The 17,164-nt window shown below is 47.9% G+C and overlaps 1 protein-coding gene across 10 annotated transcripts in view; it reads right to left on the bottom strand.

Annotated features, from left to right (window-relative positions):
• Positions 1–8,841, bottom strand: part of PUM1 (pumilio RNA binding family member 1) — a 224,883-nt gene extending 216,042 nt beyond the window's left edge. For 3 of the 10 annotated variants that reach the window (XM_073564418.1, XM_073564462.1, XM_073564469.1), the window contains exon 1: positions 8,437–8,589. The gene's annotated coding sequence lies outside the window, so the exon portion shown is untranslated. The other 7 variants (XM_073564477.1, XM_073564484.1, XM_073564492.1 and 4 more) reach the window with 5 other exon arrangements.
• Positions 8,842–17,164: the final 8,323 nt, after the last annotated feature.

Raw genomic sequence — 17,164 nt, 5'->3', positions numbered from 1 at the left:
ATCTTGGCTTCACAGCATTTGTTTTCGTCTGGATCATTTGTCATACACTGACAGACATAATGTTTTCTATCTTGAGTGATGGTGAAATGTTCAAATACAGCTGATTTAATGTGATGCTTCTTTGACATTCTCAGGTTTTTAATTCTGCATTCACATTCCAAATGACAATTGTTTTTCCTAAAAACAATTGTACAAAATTATTGCCAGGTCGTACAACTGATATAGTGGTCAGTAATACTGTTATTATTCCTCATGTACTCACAGTTAACTGATGCAAAGTTTGTTGAAAGGATAATACTTCTTACAGTCTTCCTCTTCTGAGTAGCAGGCAGCTGTGAGATGCTTGGAAGATGCACACCTAGTATGATCTAGTCTAGAGGAGGAGCTTTACTACTAAGAATTTGCAACACATTTTCACTTTCAGTTTCATACATTGTAAGTAGGGGGGTTGGGGCAGCATGAGGTTAACCAAGTATAAGATTAGATAAGGGCAGTGGAGAACAGTGACACACAAGAAGTAAGAAATGTCTCTATCTCCAGCAGAACTGCTTATCACTGTTCATAGTTTGATAGAACATATATATTTGAGTAACATTTATAAAATTCATATGAAAATTAAATTATGAAATATTAATACATTTTTTTTAAAGCTGGAGTCGGTCGGTACATTTCTACCGACTCCAGCCAAAACTAACTCCGACTCCACAGCCCTGATAGCGATATTGCTAGCGATATCGCTGTGTGTGATACTTACCTACAACCCGCTCCCCCGCTGCTTATCGCGCGAGAACAGGCTGGACTGTTTCTCGTCGTCAGCTTCCTGCGGCACTTCCTGCTGTAACGACGAGCGACACGTGGAGCCGGGCGGGAGGACGCAGAATCGCCTGTTGTGCCAGGTAAGTAGCGACCCCCGACCCCAGCGATGTCGCTAGTGAGATCTGCCTGTGTGGCAGCTCACTAGCGACCACTTAGCGATGTACCAGCGATCCTGACCGCGTCACATCGCTGGTACATCGCTAAGTGTGACAGTACCCTTACAGTAACAGCAAAAGACAGATTTTAGTAATCTCATGCACAGGCTGGCTCTTTTTCCTGATTGAATCCGAGAAGTGCATTTTTTTTAATCTACAGCATGTCAATTCTTTCAGCATTTTTCCAGGTTTCTCAACCATAAAAAGCAATGAGGAAGTGCATGTTACCCTTGCTGAGTTTTTGGCGAATAAAACTACCTTTATTAAACATGCACTGTAGATAAAGCACACATGCAAGCCGCAGCAAACAAATGCAGATAAAAATAATGGTAAAAAAAAGCCTCAAAATACTATAAAAAAAGCTGCATGAGAACATAGCCCAATTAAGTGACCACATATTGCTTCCTCCAACACTGCATTAAAAGTTGCGGGTTTTTTTGCGTTTTTCCTGTGAATTTACCAAAAAGTCTGCTCAAAAACCGCCTGAAAGAAGCTTCCCATTCATTTTAATGCATTTTGCACTTTTTGTGCATATTGATGCGGTTTTTACCGCGAAAAAACACTTTGCGGTAAAAAAACGCAGCATGCTCATTAATTTCGCGGTAAATCCCGCATTTCTGGCTATTTTCTGTGTGTCTGGGGACTCTCTGAAAAAAAAAATTGCTGTAAAAACACGCAAAAATCGCGGTAAAAACGCGCATTTTCTGGGAAGGAGTCCGGTTTTTATGCAGAAATTTTCTGCATACGTGTGCACAGCCTTATACTTTGTTGGGGGGGGGGGGGAAAGGTCATTGGACATTCAGGCAGACAAGTCGTCTATTTGCCAGTGTTATGATGTTGGAAATAGCACTGTAGTGCTGTGTGCCCACCACGCGTTTCTGAAGCTGCATATTTTTGCTGGTTCATCATCTTACAATTCCAGCAAAGTGGATGGGATTTACAGAAATCTAATGCCAACCGTGCCTTTTAGTTAGTGTAAACTGACCTGCGGTGCGTGTTTAAAACCCACATATCAATTTCTCTTGCGGGTAAAACGACTTTTATGTGCAGATTTTTCTTACAGATTTGCATTAGATGTGAGAAAATCCACAGGTAAAAAAAAAACAAAAAAAAAAAACGCACATGCATTTTTAGCAAGTTTCCACAGAGGAAAATCATTAATAATGCATGTAATCCGCACATCACTATCAATAAAGTTCTGTCAAAGTCAAACACCAGGAAGTATTTAAAACATGACAGACATGCGATAAAAACGTATTAAAAATGCATTGAAAAAACAGTTACTTAACAGGTACAGAAAATCTGCAACATCAAAAGCTCATGGTGGGAAAATAGCCTAAGGGTAAACCACTGTTTGGGCGCACGGCAGGGCTTGGAACGGAAGGAGCACCATTTAATTTTTTTCAATGCAGAATTGGCTGGAATTGAGATCGGACACCATGTTGCGTTTGGAGAGCTGCTGATGTGCCTAAACAGTGGAAACCCCCAACAAGTGACCCCATTTTGGAAACTAGACCCCATAAGGAACTTATCTATATGTGTGGTGAGCACTTTGAACCTCCAAGTGCTTCACAGAAGTTTATAACGTAGAGCCGTGAAAATAAACCATCTTTTTTTTCCTCAAAAATGATTTTTAGCACACTATTTTTTATTTTCACAAGGCTAACAAGAGAAATTAGACCACAAAAGTTGTTGTGCTATTTGTCCTGAGTACGCTGATACCCTGTATGTAGGGGGAACCACTGTTTGGGCGCATGGGAGAACTCGGAAGGGAAGGAGCACTATTTTGGAATGCAGACTTTGATGGAATGTTCTGCGGGCATCATGTTGCGTCTGCAGAGCCCCTGATGTGCCTAAACAGCGGAAACCCCCCACAAGTGACACCATTTTGGAAACTAGACCCCTCCCAAGGAGCTTATATAGATGTGTGGTGAGCACTTTGAACCCCCAAGTGCTTCACAGAAGTTTAGAACGCAGAGCCGTGAAAATAAAAAATCTTTTTTTCCACAAAAGTGATTATTTAGCCCCCATTTTTTTTATTTTCCCAAGGGTAACAGGAGAAATTAGACCTCCAAAGTTGGTGTGCAATTTGTCCTGAGTACGCTGATGCCCCATATGTTGGGGTAAACTACTATTTTGGCACATGTCTGGGCTCGGAAGGAAGGGAGCACCATTTAACTTCTTGAACGCAAAATTGTCTGGAATCAATGGTGGCGCCATGTCGCGTTTGGAGACCCCCTGATGTGCCTAAATAGTGGAAACCCCTCAATTCTAACCCTCACCCCCCTAACTTCATTCCCTAAACCTCACCCCCCCAACTCCATCCCTAACCCTCACCCCCCCAACTCCATCCCTAACCCTCACCCCCCCCCTAACTCCATCCCCCCTAACCCTCATCCCCAACCCTAATTCCAACCCTTACCGAAAAATGAAAATAAATATATTTTCTTTATTTCATTATATTTCCCTAACTAAGGGGGTGATAAAGGGGGGAGTTAGTTACTATTTTTTTTTATTTTGAACACTGTGATAGGATTTATCACAGTGTACATTGAATGAATGAATGAATGAATGAATGAATGAATGAATGAATGAATGAATGAATGGAATCTGCCGGCCGATTCGCAGTGCGCCCACCATTTTCTTCCCGGACAAAGATGGCTGCGCCCACCGGAGGATGCAGGATGGCCCGAGGACCACCAGGAGGTACGGGGGGGGGTAATCGGAGACCTTATCTCTCTCCTCTGAGGGGCGATCACATCAGAGGAGAAAGTAAATGCAACATCTCGGCTTTTTTTCCAGTCGCCGTTAACGGCGATCGCAAAATCGGGGTCAGTAAAACCAACCTGAATCATGTTCTCTGGCGTCTCAGCTACCACCGGCAACTGAGACCCTGGAGAAAGTCACTCTGGGGGGCGCTATACACTTTTTCCACAGCTGTGGTTTAAGTACCCTTAACTACCCAAGTTAAAAGGCATATCGCCGGTCGTTAAAAGGTTAAAATGTAAGAGCAAGAGCACTTCAGGCACCATATAAGGCTGTATTCACACAGCATTTTTTAGCGGTATTTTTAGCGGTTTTGCCAATAAAACCGCTAAAAATAAGCTTCCCATTAATTTCTATGCATTTTGCACTTTTTGTGCATATTGATGCGCTTTTTACCGCGAAAAAACGAATTGCAGTAAAAAACGCTGCATGCTCATTAATTTTGCGGATTTTTCCGCGTTTCTGGCTAGTTCAATGCATTTTGAAAATGCGCCGGAAAAAAAAAACGCATCAAAACCGCGCAAACAATGCACAAAAACCGCGACGAACACGCGCAGAAAACGCGAAAACAAAAAAGGCAGGGTTTCTGGGAAGGGAGTCAGGTTTTTGAGCAGAAATTTTCTGCTACGTGTGCACTTAGCCTTAAGGGCCAGTCACACTAAGAGATATCGCTAACAATATCGCTATAACTAGTGACGTTATAGCGATATTGCTAGCGATATCTGTGTCTGATACTTACCTCCGACCGGCTCCCCCGCTGGTTATCGCTGATCGCGCGAGAACGTTCAGGACTGTTTCTGGAGCCGGGCGGGAGGACGCAGGATCGCCGTGTCTGACAGGTAAGTAGCGACCCCCGTCCCCAGCGATGTCGCTGGTGAGATCTGCCTACGTGGCAGCTCACTAGCGACCACTTAGCGATGTACCAGCGATCCTGACCGCGTCATATCGCTGGTCGGGATCGCTGGTACATCGCTAAGTGTGACAGTACCTTTAGGCTCCCTGAAAATAATGAAGATAAAACCGAAAGAGTGTACAATAGTAAAATATATAACAAGATTTATTAAGGGATGTACAACAACATGAGGTAGAGTGGGGAACAAAATACCAAAGAGGGGAACACTATAAAGAGGACGACATAGATTACATAGTGATGTGGCAATATGCAAAAAATAATAAATACCAAAATTGTTATCACTAAAATGGTCACAAATAGCATATATATGTGCCACAGATAGGGAAAAAATTGCAATCAGCAGGTTTGTCAATGTGCAAAGATAAAATACCACATAAAAGGCAGATGCCAAAACGTGTGTCGGGCAGGGCGCATCATGGAGATTTCTCCTATATATGCATAAGGTAAATAACGGTTGGCTATTTATTTGACCTATTTAAATCAGCAGCATTCATGTTATAACTTTTCTATCACTTACCCAATTCTTGGATTTCTGCCTTAGCTACCTTTACGTGTCCTGCATTTGCACTTTATCTTCTATGTGGAATTTTATCTTTGCACATAGAGGAAAAATTGCAATTACCAGGTTTGACAATCTGTGGCACTTATATATGCTATTTGTGACCATTTTAGTGATAATTTTTGTACTTATTTTTTTTTGCATATTGACACATCCCTATATAATCTACTTCGTTGCCTGTGTAGTGCCCCCTCTTTGGTATTTTGTTCCCCACTCTAGCTCATGTTATTGTACATCCCTTAATAAACATTGTTATATATTTTACTACTAGCTGAAGAGCCCGGCGCTGCCTGGGCATAGTAACCAACTGTGGTTAGTTAGAACAAATTATAATTATTATATTGCACATAAAAACATTTCACATCATATATTCAACACTACAGATTTGCAACACAAATGAACTAAACGATTACCCAAGTATAGAAAGTATTTTATTTTCAACTTATTCAAGAGCCTTTTGATAAACAACATGTGTATCTGTGTATCTAATCCTATCCTGTGTGATACTGACTGCAGAGCCGTGTGTATCTAATCCTATCCTGTGTGATACTGACTGCAGAGCCGTGTGTATCTAATCCTATCCTGTGTGATACTGACTGCAGAGCCGTGTGTATCTAATCCTATCCTGTGTGATACTGACTGCAGAGCCGTGTGTATCTAATCCTATCCTGTGTGATACTGACTGCAGAGCCGTGTGTATCTAATCCTATCCTGTGTGATACTGACTGCAGAGCCGTGTGTATCTAATCATATCCTGTGTGATACTAACTGCTGAGCCATGTGTATCTAATCATATCCTGTGTGATACTGACTCCTGAGCCGTGTATCTAATCGTATCCTTTGTGATACTGGGATCCCCCTGCAGTCTGTGTCAGAGGGTGGTCTGTGTTGGCACGGTAATAAATTGTGTTATTTCCAGCTTTACAGAAGGACGATAACACCATAGAAATAAGAATAGGCAAAATTGTTTGGTGACTTGGAACACACTGTGTTAAAATTTCACCTCACAACATAGCCTATGACACTCTTGGGGTCCAGACGTGTGACTGTGCAAACTTTTGTGGCTGTAGCTGCGACGGTGCAGATGCCAATCCCGGACATACACACACACACGTACATACAAACACACACATTGAGCTTTATATATTAGATTGGACACACTTTCGTTTTATTCTAATCTCCAATTTGTTCATTGCCAATTGGTGCACATATGGTGGTGATGGCGCCCCCTTTATTGTGATTTATATGTGTGTCTCGCCTTGAGTTTTAGTGTTCCCTGAAAATAAGAATATGCATGAACTGCACAGACGACTCAAAAAGTGAAGTACCAGGAAGCCATTAAGGTCCCGAGATCTGTCCAGACCTGCCATGTACTACATGTATTAAGCATACTGCATAGGCTTAGTATAAGGACAAGTAGGACATCTCCACACAGTGGCATGTGAAACCATCTTGCATGTTCAGGAACGACTTTCTTCTTACAACACAGCCATTTTCATGTGTTCCACAGCTTTAAGCATGTACAGATCAGGCTAAGATCACTATAATACAGTCTTCTATGTCAGGGTTTTCTTTGGAATCCCAGAAAATAAAATATAAAAATGTCACCGTGACTCTAGCTCCATTCAAGTGAATGGCTCCATCAGGGCTCTTGACAGCACCGTGCTCTGTGTGGGGCAAAATATTAGTGTGAACCTGGCCTAAACCACTTGCATGTCTTCCATCAATTCCTTAAGTGCCCTCAGAGTTTGCCATAATAAAGTCAGCCAAACAACTAAAGAAGAATTACTAAAGTTACAATCCCCCAAATAACACTGGTTTTCAGCACAAATATAGGACCCCATTGGGAAATACTTCTGATGCCATAAAAGAACTCAGAGACTTAGGCTGGGTTCCTATTGTGTTATGGCGCTGCGTTTAACGCATCCATTACATAGCAACACTAACGCTATGTAACGGATCCGTTAACACACCCATAGACTGCCATAATGTAGCGCATCGCTAAAGCATGTCATAATCGGCATGCGTTAGCGATGTGCCGTCATTCTGTGACGGCCCTTTGGACACGGTCTGCAGCGTTCGGGGGTCCGTCACGGCTAGTGCAGATGGAGCAGCTGCGCTAGCGATCACATAACGCGATCAGAAATAAGGAGTTGCTTTAGCGCAGTCCATTTAACACATGCGTTGAACGGACTGCTCTAACGCAATCTGAACCTGGCCTTACATAAACAAGCTCAGAAAGGATTGGTGCTAATATGCCAGTGGCCTGAGAAAAACAATGCAACATGGCAGTCGAGTCATGGCCATTATGCGCGGAGGCATGTGATGAGGACAGGGAAATATGTCACTCCATAAGAAGACACCTGACAGCCAGGAAGGATGGATGGCCACAGTAGCTGGAAACTCAGCATGGCTCTTGGAAGGTAAAGGACATTTGCCAACAGGTACAAGCGAGGCGATGTGTAGAAAGGGTACACATGCTAGAAAGACATCTACATACATCCAATGGTAATAGTGGCGCTGAGATACAACGACAAAAGGAACCACCAGTCTCTGGCGCCATGACACGGCACAGGCAATAATGCCCACTCATTTCTCTACAACTGCCGCCCAGGCTTCTGGGGAAGACTAAGGCCATGACTGACAGAACCAGGCCTGCAGATCCTGCCAGAGAAGAAGTGAGAAGCCTGGACAGAGGGGGAGGCAAGGCTGGGGATCCAGACCACACCACCAGCCTGTGTGGAGGTCCATTGTCTCCGGGCTGCGGCAGCTTAGGCCACTAGTTGGAGGGGCTCCTAGGTTTGGGCAGCCCTGCCATGCACACAATGCAGCCCGACCACAACAAAGGTCTCCAGCGGGGCAGCAGCCATGCACGGGAGCAGCAGCACCAGGGACCCCTGCTGCACGGAGCGCCGGGGCCTACACGGGCCGTGCTTGCATACTCACCGCCTTCCACGGGGAGCCGCACAGGGCATCGGCTCACGGCAGCAGACAAGCCCAGGCGTTCTATTCCACGTACTCACGTGAATTCGCGGCCCCCTCCCGGCGACTCCCGTAACAATAGAGGCCTCAAAACATGGACAGGGGGAGGACTCTACCAGCGGAGACCGGCCCCTTTCCTAACACCCGTCTTCGCTTCCGGAGCTGGAAATGGCCACAATATCGTGGTGTGGAGAAAGCTGGGAATTCACGGCACCTTGTGGTGCTACCGTCGGTGCAATACTCACGGGCGGAGCGGAAAGATGGAGTCGGATTGTGTCAGTGCTTCTCTCTGCCCCCGGAGCCGTCTCCCTGCCGCTGCCTATCACTCCGACAACATGGCGGCGCACTGGGGGGACTCTGAGACGCCTCGGTGCATCATGGGAGGAGGAGGGAGAACTGGGAGTTGTGTTACCTAGGCGACCCCGGGGACTGCTGGGAAAGCCTCGGTGGTTCCTTATTGTCCGCTATGTCTGTAGAGTCGGTGCTCCTTTCTCACACAACCTGCACGGCCCTCGTCGCCATAGGTTGTGCTACGAGGGCCGTGCAGGTTGTGCCCATCTGTGTTAATCTCAGTAATAGGATCACGTTATATATGGCAGTGCTTTCTGTAGACATCACTTAGATTTCTTTACCAGTTTGCTATAGGAAGGTGAATATGATTTTCCAGTCGCTTCCAAAGAGCTCCCTCTGCGTGGCTGACGCTCATCCACTCCCTCTGCTTGACTGACACTCGTCGGCTCCCTCTTGTGTGGCTGACACTTGACCGCTCCCTCTGCGCTTACACTTGTCCGCTCCCTCTTGTGTGACTGACACTTGACCTCTCCCTCTGCGCTTACACTCATCTACTCCCTCTGTGTGGCTGACACTCGTCCGCTCCCTCTTGAGTGTCTGACGCTCGTCCGCTCCCTCTGCGTGGCTGACACTCGTCCACTCCCTCTGCGTGGCTGACACTCGTCCACTCCCTCTGTGCTTACACTCGTCCACTCCCTCTGCGTGGCTTACACTCGTCCGCTCCCTCTGCGTGGCTTACTCTCGTCCACTCCCTCTGCGCTTACACTCGTCCTCTCCCTCATGTGTGGCTGATGCTCGTCCATGCCCTCTGTGCTTACTTTCGTCTTCTCCCTCTGCGTGGCTTACTCTCGTCTGCTCCCTCTGCGCTTACACTCGTCCTCTCCCTCTGTGTGGCTTACAGTCATCCGCTCCCTCTTGTGTGGCTTACACTCATCCACTCCCTCTGCGCTTACACTCGGCTGCTCCCTCTGCGTGGCTGACACTCATCCACTCCCACTGCGCTTACACTCGTCTGCTCCCTCTTACTGTTATGAATGGGTCACCGAGAAGGACAGCAGGCCCAGGCCAAGCCACAGAAAACCAGAGAGGTTGGTAACTAAGCGGATGCAGATCCCTGATCCTGTCCACACAACTAGCAGTAGCCGTGGAGCGTACCTACGATGATCCTAGACGCCTCGGCACAGCCGGAGAACTAACTAAGCCTAAAGCAAGAAAGGGGAAATCTAAACTGCCCCAGAGCAGACCCCAAAGGAATAGATAGCCCCCAAACATATATTGTCGGTGAGACAAGATGAAAACACAAACGCAGGCTTAAAAATAGACTGAGCAAACGATGGGGCCCACACTGACAAGACAGGAAAAGAAAGACACTGTCTGCAATCACGCAAAAGACCCTGCAAAAAGTCAAACACGTCTGATGCAGAAAAACACTGAAGTCGCACGACTTCGCCCCCACTATATCAGCACTCTGGTATATTCTGAAAGCAAAGCAAAATGAGACCAATATAACAGGGGACAAAACAAACTGGCACAAGCAGTAACATATGGGCGGTGATTCAGCACAGCACAAGCCGGAGCTGACTGACCCGCACAAAGCAGAGATAGACAAAACCAGATTAAGTGCAAACAGAATAGCAAATGAATCACTTAGCTGAACCATGCAGGGAAAGAGCAGGAGACATCAGACCTCAGAAGGCACAGGAAGAAAATCACCAGGGATAGAGGGAGTCGGCTGTCTAAAATCCCAATCTAAAACCCCAGATCTCCAATCGTCATCCTCATTATCAGGTGGCCGGCCTCTGTCCATCAGATCAGCTCCACTACCTCCAGTAACCACCAGAGGGAGCCCAGAAAGAGAACTCGCAACCCCTCTGTCAATCTGACCAGCTCCACTACCTTCAGTAATAACCAGAGGGAGGCTAGAAAGAGAATTCACAACAGCTTACACTCGTCCGCTCCCTCTGCGCTTACACTCGCCCGCTCCCTCTGCGCTTACACTCGCCCGCTCCCTCTGCGCTTACACTTGTTCGCTCCCTCTGCGCTTACACTCGTACGCTCCCTCTACTCTTACACTCGTCCGTTCCCTCTGCGCTTACATTCGTCTGCTCCCTCTGCGTAGCTGACACTCATCCGTTCCCTCTGCGTGGCTGACACTCGTTTTCTCCCTCTGCGTGGCTGACACTCGTCCGCTCCCTCTGCGTGGCTGACACTCGTCCGCTCCCTCTGCGTGGCTGACACTCGTCCGCTCCCTCTGCGTGGCTGACACTCGTCCGCTCCCTCTGCGTGGCTGACACTCGTCCGCTCCCTCTGCGTGGCTGACACTCGTCCGCTCCCTCTGCGTGGCTGACACTCGTCCGCTCCCTCTGCGTGGCTGACACTCGTCCGCTCCCTCTGCGTGGCTGACACTCGTCCGCTCCCTCTGCGCTTACACTTGTCCGCTCCCTCTGCGCTTACACTCGTCCGCTCCCTCTGCGCTTACACTCGTCCGCTCCCTCTGCAATTACACTTGTCCGTTCCCTCTACGCTTACATACGTCCACTCCCTCTAGGTGGCTGACACTCGTCCGCTCCCTCTGCGTGGCTGACACTCGTCCGCTCCCTCTGCGTGGCTGACACTCGTCCGCTCCCTCTGCGTGGCTGACACTCATCCGCTCCCTCTGCGTGGTTGACACTCGTCCGCTCCCTCTGCGTGGCTGACACTCGTCCGCTCCCTCAGCGTGGCTGACACTCGTCCGCTCCCTCACCGTTTACACTTGTTCGCTCCCTCTGCGCTTACACTCGTACGCTCCCTCTACTCTTACACTCGTCCGCTCCCTCTGCGCTTACACTCGTCCGTTCCCTCTGCGCTTACATTCGTCTGCTCCCTCTGCGTAGCTGACACTCATCCGTTCCCTCTGCGTGGCTGACACTCGTCCGCTCCCTCTGCGTGGCTGACACTCGTCCGCTCCCTCTGCGTGGCTGACACTCGTCCGCTCCCTCTGCGTGGCTGACACTCGTCCGCTCCCTCTGCGTGGCTGACACTCGTCCGCTCCCTCTGCGTGGCTGACACTCGTCCGCTCCCTCTGCGTGGCTGACACTCGTCCGCTCCCTCTGCGTGGCTGACACTCGTCCGCTCCCTCTGCGTGGCTGACACTCGTCCGCTCCCTCTGCGTGGCTGACACTCGTCCGCTCCCTCTGCGTGGCTGACACTCGTCCGCTTGCTCTTGCATGGCTTACACTCGTCCCCTCCCTCTGCGCTTACACTCGTCTGCTCCCTCTGCGTGGCTGACACTCATCCGCTCCCTCTGCGCTTACACTTGTCCGCTTCCTCTGCGCTTACACTCGTCCGCTCCCTCTGCGCTTACACTTGTCCGCTCCCTCTGCAATTACACTTGTCCGTTCCCTCTACGCTTACATTCGACCGCTCCCTCTGCGTGGCTGACACTCGTCCGCTCCCTCTGCGTGGCTGACACTCGTCCGCTCCCTCTGCGTGGCTGACACTCGTCCGCTCCCTCTGCGTGACTGACACTCGTCCGCTCCCTCTGCGTGGCTGACACTCGTCCGCTCCCTCTGCGTGGCTGACACTCGTCCGCTCCCTCTGCGTGGCTGACACTCGTCCGCTCCCTCTGCGTGGCTGACACTCGTCCGCTCCCTCTGCGTGGCTGACACTCGTCAGCTCCCTCTGCGTGGCTGACACTCGTCCACTCCCTCTGCGCTTACACTCGTCTGCTCCCTCTGCGTGGCTGTGGAAAAACGGGGTCAGTGAGCTCTCGTCTGCTGGCCCGGCTGCCTTTAGCAAGACTGCATGGACCAGGGCTCATACCACTGAACACCCACTCTATCTCCCCATGGGCAACATACTACACAGACAACACAGGGTTAGGGTAAAACAAAACAGTGTGGAAATACTTTATTGAACCACAACACCCAATAGAAAACAGAACAGTCCCAGCAATTACCCCCAACATGGTGCACATTACAGGCCCCATCTCTTCCGCTGACACCTGGATAACAGTAGATGTTACGTCAGAGCTCCCAGGGTCGATATTCCACCTGTGATATACACACAGAGAAGAGATAACAATAAGCGTAGGGAGGTGACAGTCCATACTGTACATACAAGGTCCAAAGCCAGTTGACACGAGAGTCACCACCTGGCTTATCTGACCATCTCCCTGGAACCAGGCGATCAGCGGGTCACAAAACCTGGCTTTCTCCAAATATCCATGCTTCAGAGATGGTCACAGGATCAGATCTGTGTCCTTCCGACCGGAGCTCATCACTCCTAGGTTGTTTCCCTTAGAATCATAGATCCGTGTCCCTCGTGATGGTGCCATGATGATTTGGCTGCAGTCCTCTCTCTCGTCCGTTGAGTATTGTGCAGACTGGTAGCTCTCTGTGTCATGAGATGAGATGAGATCTGGTCTCTCCTCAGGATCTTTTTATACCCCAGGCAGGTAAGCTTTTTTTAGAATTAAAGAGTCCTTCAGTACACCCTTACTGTCAGGAACACCGCACTGCACTTGCTCACTGAGCCAGTGCACGTGTCCTAAGTAAGACAACCTGTGCTCACAGATACCTGTGGAGCGGGCAGCAGCAGAGAAGATGCGTGCTTCAGACCCACAGGACCTGAAGCATGTGACTGCTGGGGGCGTGGCCTAAACTCCAGAGAGTTAGGAGCTGCAGGAAAACTCCTAGAATGGTAACTACGGAACAAAGTTACTAATAGGCATAGACAAGGAAATAAACCAGATCAGGCCGGGGTCAAAGCACGAGATAGTACGACAATTACCAAAGGGCAAGACAGAACGGATAGTCAAGACGTAGCCAAGACGTCAGAAACCAGAGAAGCAGATATACAGTACAGAATCAACAGGCAAACTCACAACGGGGGACAGAACCAGATCAAAACCATATAAGCAAGCTATAAGACAACAAACAGGCACACAGGGGTCACAATACTCGGCCAAAGGCAAAAGTATAACTGACAGGGATTGGAGTATCTCAGGGCAATAAAAAGTTCTGCCTGAACCAAAGAGAGGCCACAATAATTAACCCCAGGTGTGCAGGTCAAAGCCTGCACTGAGCTCAAGACATTAACCCCTGACGTGCAGGTCAAAACCTGCACTGGGATCATGTCAGTACCCCCCTCTCAACGGGGGGGCCTCTGGACCCCCAGGCTTCCCCGGGTACTTGGCATGGAAAGCCCGAACCAGGAGATCTGCATGTACAGAGTGAGCAGGGACCCACGAGCGATCCTCTGGTCCATATCCCTTCCAGTGGACCAGGTACTGCAAAGAGTGGCGCACCCACCGAGAGTCCACAATATGTCCAACCTCATACTCCAAGTGACCCTCCACCAACACTGGAGGAACAACAGGCTCGGAGTCCTCCTTGACAGACCCCACGGGTTTCAACAGAGATTTATGGAACACATTGGATATCTTTAAGGAAGCGGGGAAACGCAACCTATATGCCACCGGATTGACTATCTCCACAATCTCGTACGGACCAATGAACTTTGGTCCCAATTTAGCTGACGGTACCTTCAAGTTGATGTTACGTGTGGAAAGCCAAACGTCCCCCACCTGAAACATGTGTCCCGGGGCCCTCTTTTTGTCAGCAAAATATTTGTACCTCTCCTGGGCCCGAGAGATATTACGCTGGACTTCAACCCAGAGGTTTTTTAACCGTTGGACGGACCCCTCTGCCGCTGGACAACCAGAATCCACCTGTGAAAACTCCCCAAAATGAGGATTAAACCCCTAATTGATTAGGAATGGGGACATGTTAGTGGACTGACTCACCCAGTTGTTAAAAGCGAATTCCGCCAATGGTAACGCATCACACCAATCCTCCTGTCTGGCGGAGGTCAGACACCTGAGAATTTGCTCCAGGGATTGATTGGTGCGTTCCGTCTGACCATTACTCTCCGGGTGATATGCCGACGAGAAGGAGAGTGAGATGTCCAATTTCATAAAGAATGCCCTCCAAAATTTGGCCACAAACTGCACACCTCTGTCAGACAAGGATTGGAGTATCTCAGGGCAATAAAAAGCTCTGCCTGAACCAAAGAGCGGCCACAATAATTAACCCCAGGTGTGCAGGTCAAAGCCTGCACTGAGCTCAAGACATTAACCCCTGACGTGCAGGTCAAAACCTGCACTGGGATCATGACACTTACATTCTGTTGCCTCTTTACTTTAGAAGTCAACAATCTAGTTTCATAATACAATGCACAATTAGCATATCAGTACACATCAATAGACAAAGATAAACACACACTATTGTAATGCTAAGTAGATTTGATTTTGCTGGAACATTCTAGAATCTCCCATTGCTACTGTACTGATGAGAAAATCTGCCTGTCACAGCTATCTGCCTGCCTGCTTGAAACGTGAAACTTCAGTGTAGATTCTTCTCTCCCCCTTCTCTTCCCCCCTCCCTGCACAGCCAGTAAAAGGATTTCTTTTGTTCTCTAGACATGTGCTTGGACCAGTATGACTAATATTAAAAGAAGCTCTATCACAAGAACCATACACCACAGAGATATAATGATCTATAAGCTTTTAGTTAGATTGCACCTTAGAGAAAAGGGGGGCTGAACCTCTCCAGCCAACCCCTTCTGTGATGTCACACAGCAGAGGCCATAAGGGATGTCAGTGTACAAACCGTACAGTTAAGCTGGAGTTTTCATGCTGAAAGGACCTACCAGATATCGGGAGATGTCTGACTGGCTGGCTGCCCCTCCCCCCACCACATGGCTTGCATAGAGATCATTAAGCAACTGTAAGTTTTAATTTCTGATTTTCCCCCCTGTTATTTTATATTTGCAATGTACATATCTAATGTCTCAACTTTGTAACAACTTTTTATCTACAGTATGTAATCACTGCCCGCCTTTGGGGAATAAATCATAAAATTATCAGTCTGTCTTCATGCTCTAAGAAACGAACACGTGCCTTTAAGATAATTGCTACTAATTTGGGGGGTTGCTATGGACCCTCTTAATTAACCAGGGATTGAAGCTTGAGGAAGATAATTTGCATATTCCAGGTGCCTTATAGGAAAGGCGAAGAGTCTCCCTAAGCAAAAGGATCGTTGGATTCAGCCGGGACCAGCTGCTTGGAAAGCATCGTTGAACCTCGTGCCTTACGGCACGCAATTTTTTGCCTCTAGGACATTATTGCAAGAAAGATTGCTTGATTGAGTAGATTACACAAGAAGGAAGACACGCAGCAAGTCAGCAGGATCTAGGAGCAACATGGCAGATGTGACAACCGACATGGTGAGCTGCAACATGTGCTACATGTTCACAGATCGACCAGAAGAAGAATCCAACTTCACCTGCCAGAAGTGTAGATTAGTGGCCCTTTTAGAAGAAAAGGTGCGTGGTCTGGAAAAAAAAATTGCAACTTTGAAACTCATCAAAGAAAATGACTTCCTAGACAGAACAGAAGCATCTCTACTGGTCACAGAAGGTGAAGAAAATGTCAGAGAACCTCCAAAAGCAGACGAGTGGAAGCATGTGACCAAAAGAAGCAAGAAGACCATAGAGACATCACCAACCACACAACTGACAAACCGATACCAAGGCCTTGCGGAGGATGACGATGGTACACCTAAGGATGAGGCACAACCAGCAAGCAAAGAAGAAAAGGGCACACAGCAACACCCAGAAGTGACAACAAAAAGTACAGCCAAGAAGCGAAGAAGAGTGGTAGTGGTGGGAGACTCACTACTGAGAGGCACAGAAGCAGCCATCTGCAGACCGGATATAACCGCAAAAGAAGTATGCTGCCTCCCAGGTGCGAAGATCAAGGATGTGACCGAGAGGATACCAAAGCTCATCAGTTCCAAGGACATCCACCCATTTCTTCTGATACATGTTGGCACCAATGACACGACAAGGAATGACTTACCGACAATCTGCAAGGACTTTGAAGAGTTGGGGAAGAAAGTAAAGGAACTGGATGCACAGGAAGTTTTTTCTTCTATCCTTCCAGTAGACGGGCATGGCACCAGGAGATGGAACAGGATCCTTGATGCGAACAACTGGCTAAGACGATGGTGCAGACAACAAGGATTCGGATTCCTGGACCACGGTGTGAATTACCTGTACGATGGACTCCTCGCCAGAGACGGACTACACCTCAACAAACCTGGGAAACACACATTCTCCAGAAGACTCGCTACACTCATCAGGAGAACGTTAAACTAGAAGAAGAGGGGATGGGAAGAAAAACGTTAGACACGAACATGAAACCAGATATTATACTGATGAATGATATGAGGTGTGGCAAAGAAGATCCAAGACAACATACTCAGAAGGGAGGTAAGAAAATTTCTAAAACAATCAACAGGGAGGAGATTGGAACAAAGCAAAATTCTCTAAAATGCATGCTCGCAAACGCCAGAAGCCTGACAAACAAGATGGAAGAACTAGAAGCAGAAATATCTACAGGTAACTATGACATAGTGGGAATAACCGAGACATGGTTAGATGAAAGCTATGACTGGGCAGTTAACTTACAGGGTTACAGTCTGTTTAGAAAGGATCATAAAAATCGGAGAAGAGGAGGGGTTTGTCTTTATGTAAAGTCTTGTCTAAAGTCCACTTTAAGGGAAGATATTAGCGAAGGGAATGAGGATGTCGAGTCCATATGGGTCGAAATACATGGAGGGAAAAATAGTAACAAAATTC

The sequence above is a fragment of the Dendrobates tinctorius genome, unplaced genomic scaffold (assembly GCF_039654945.1).
Source record: "Dendrobates tinctorius isolate UK_male_01 unplaced genomic scaffold, ASM3965494v1 ptg000015l, whole genome shotgun sequence".
NCBI lineage: Eukaryota > Metazoa > Chordata > Amphibia > Anura > Dendrobatidae > Dendrobates > Dendrobates tinctorius.
This window is presented reverse-complemented; position numbering and strand designations above follow the sequence as displayed.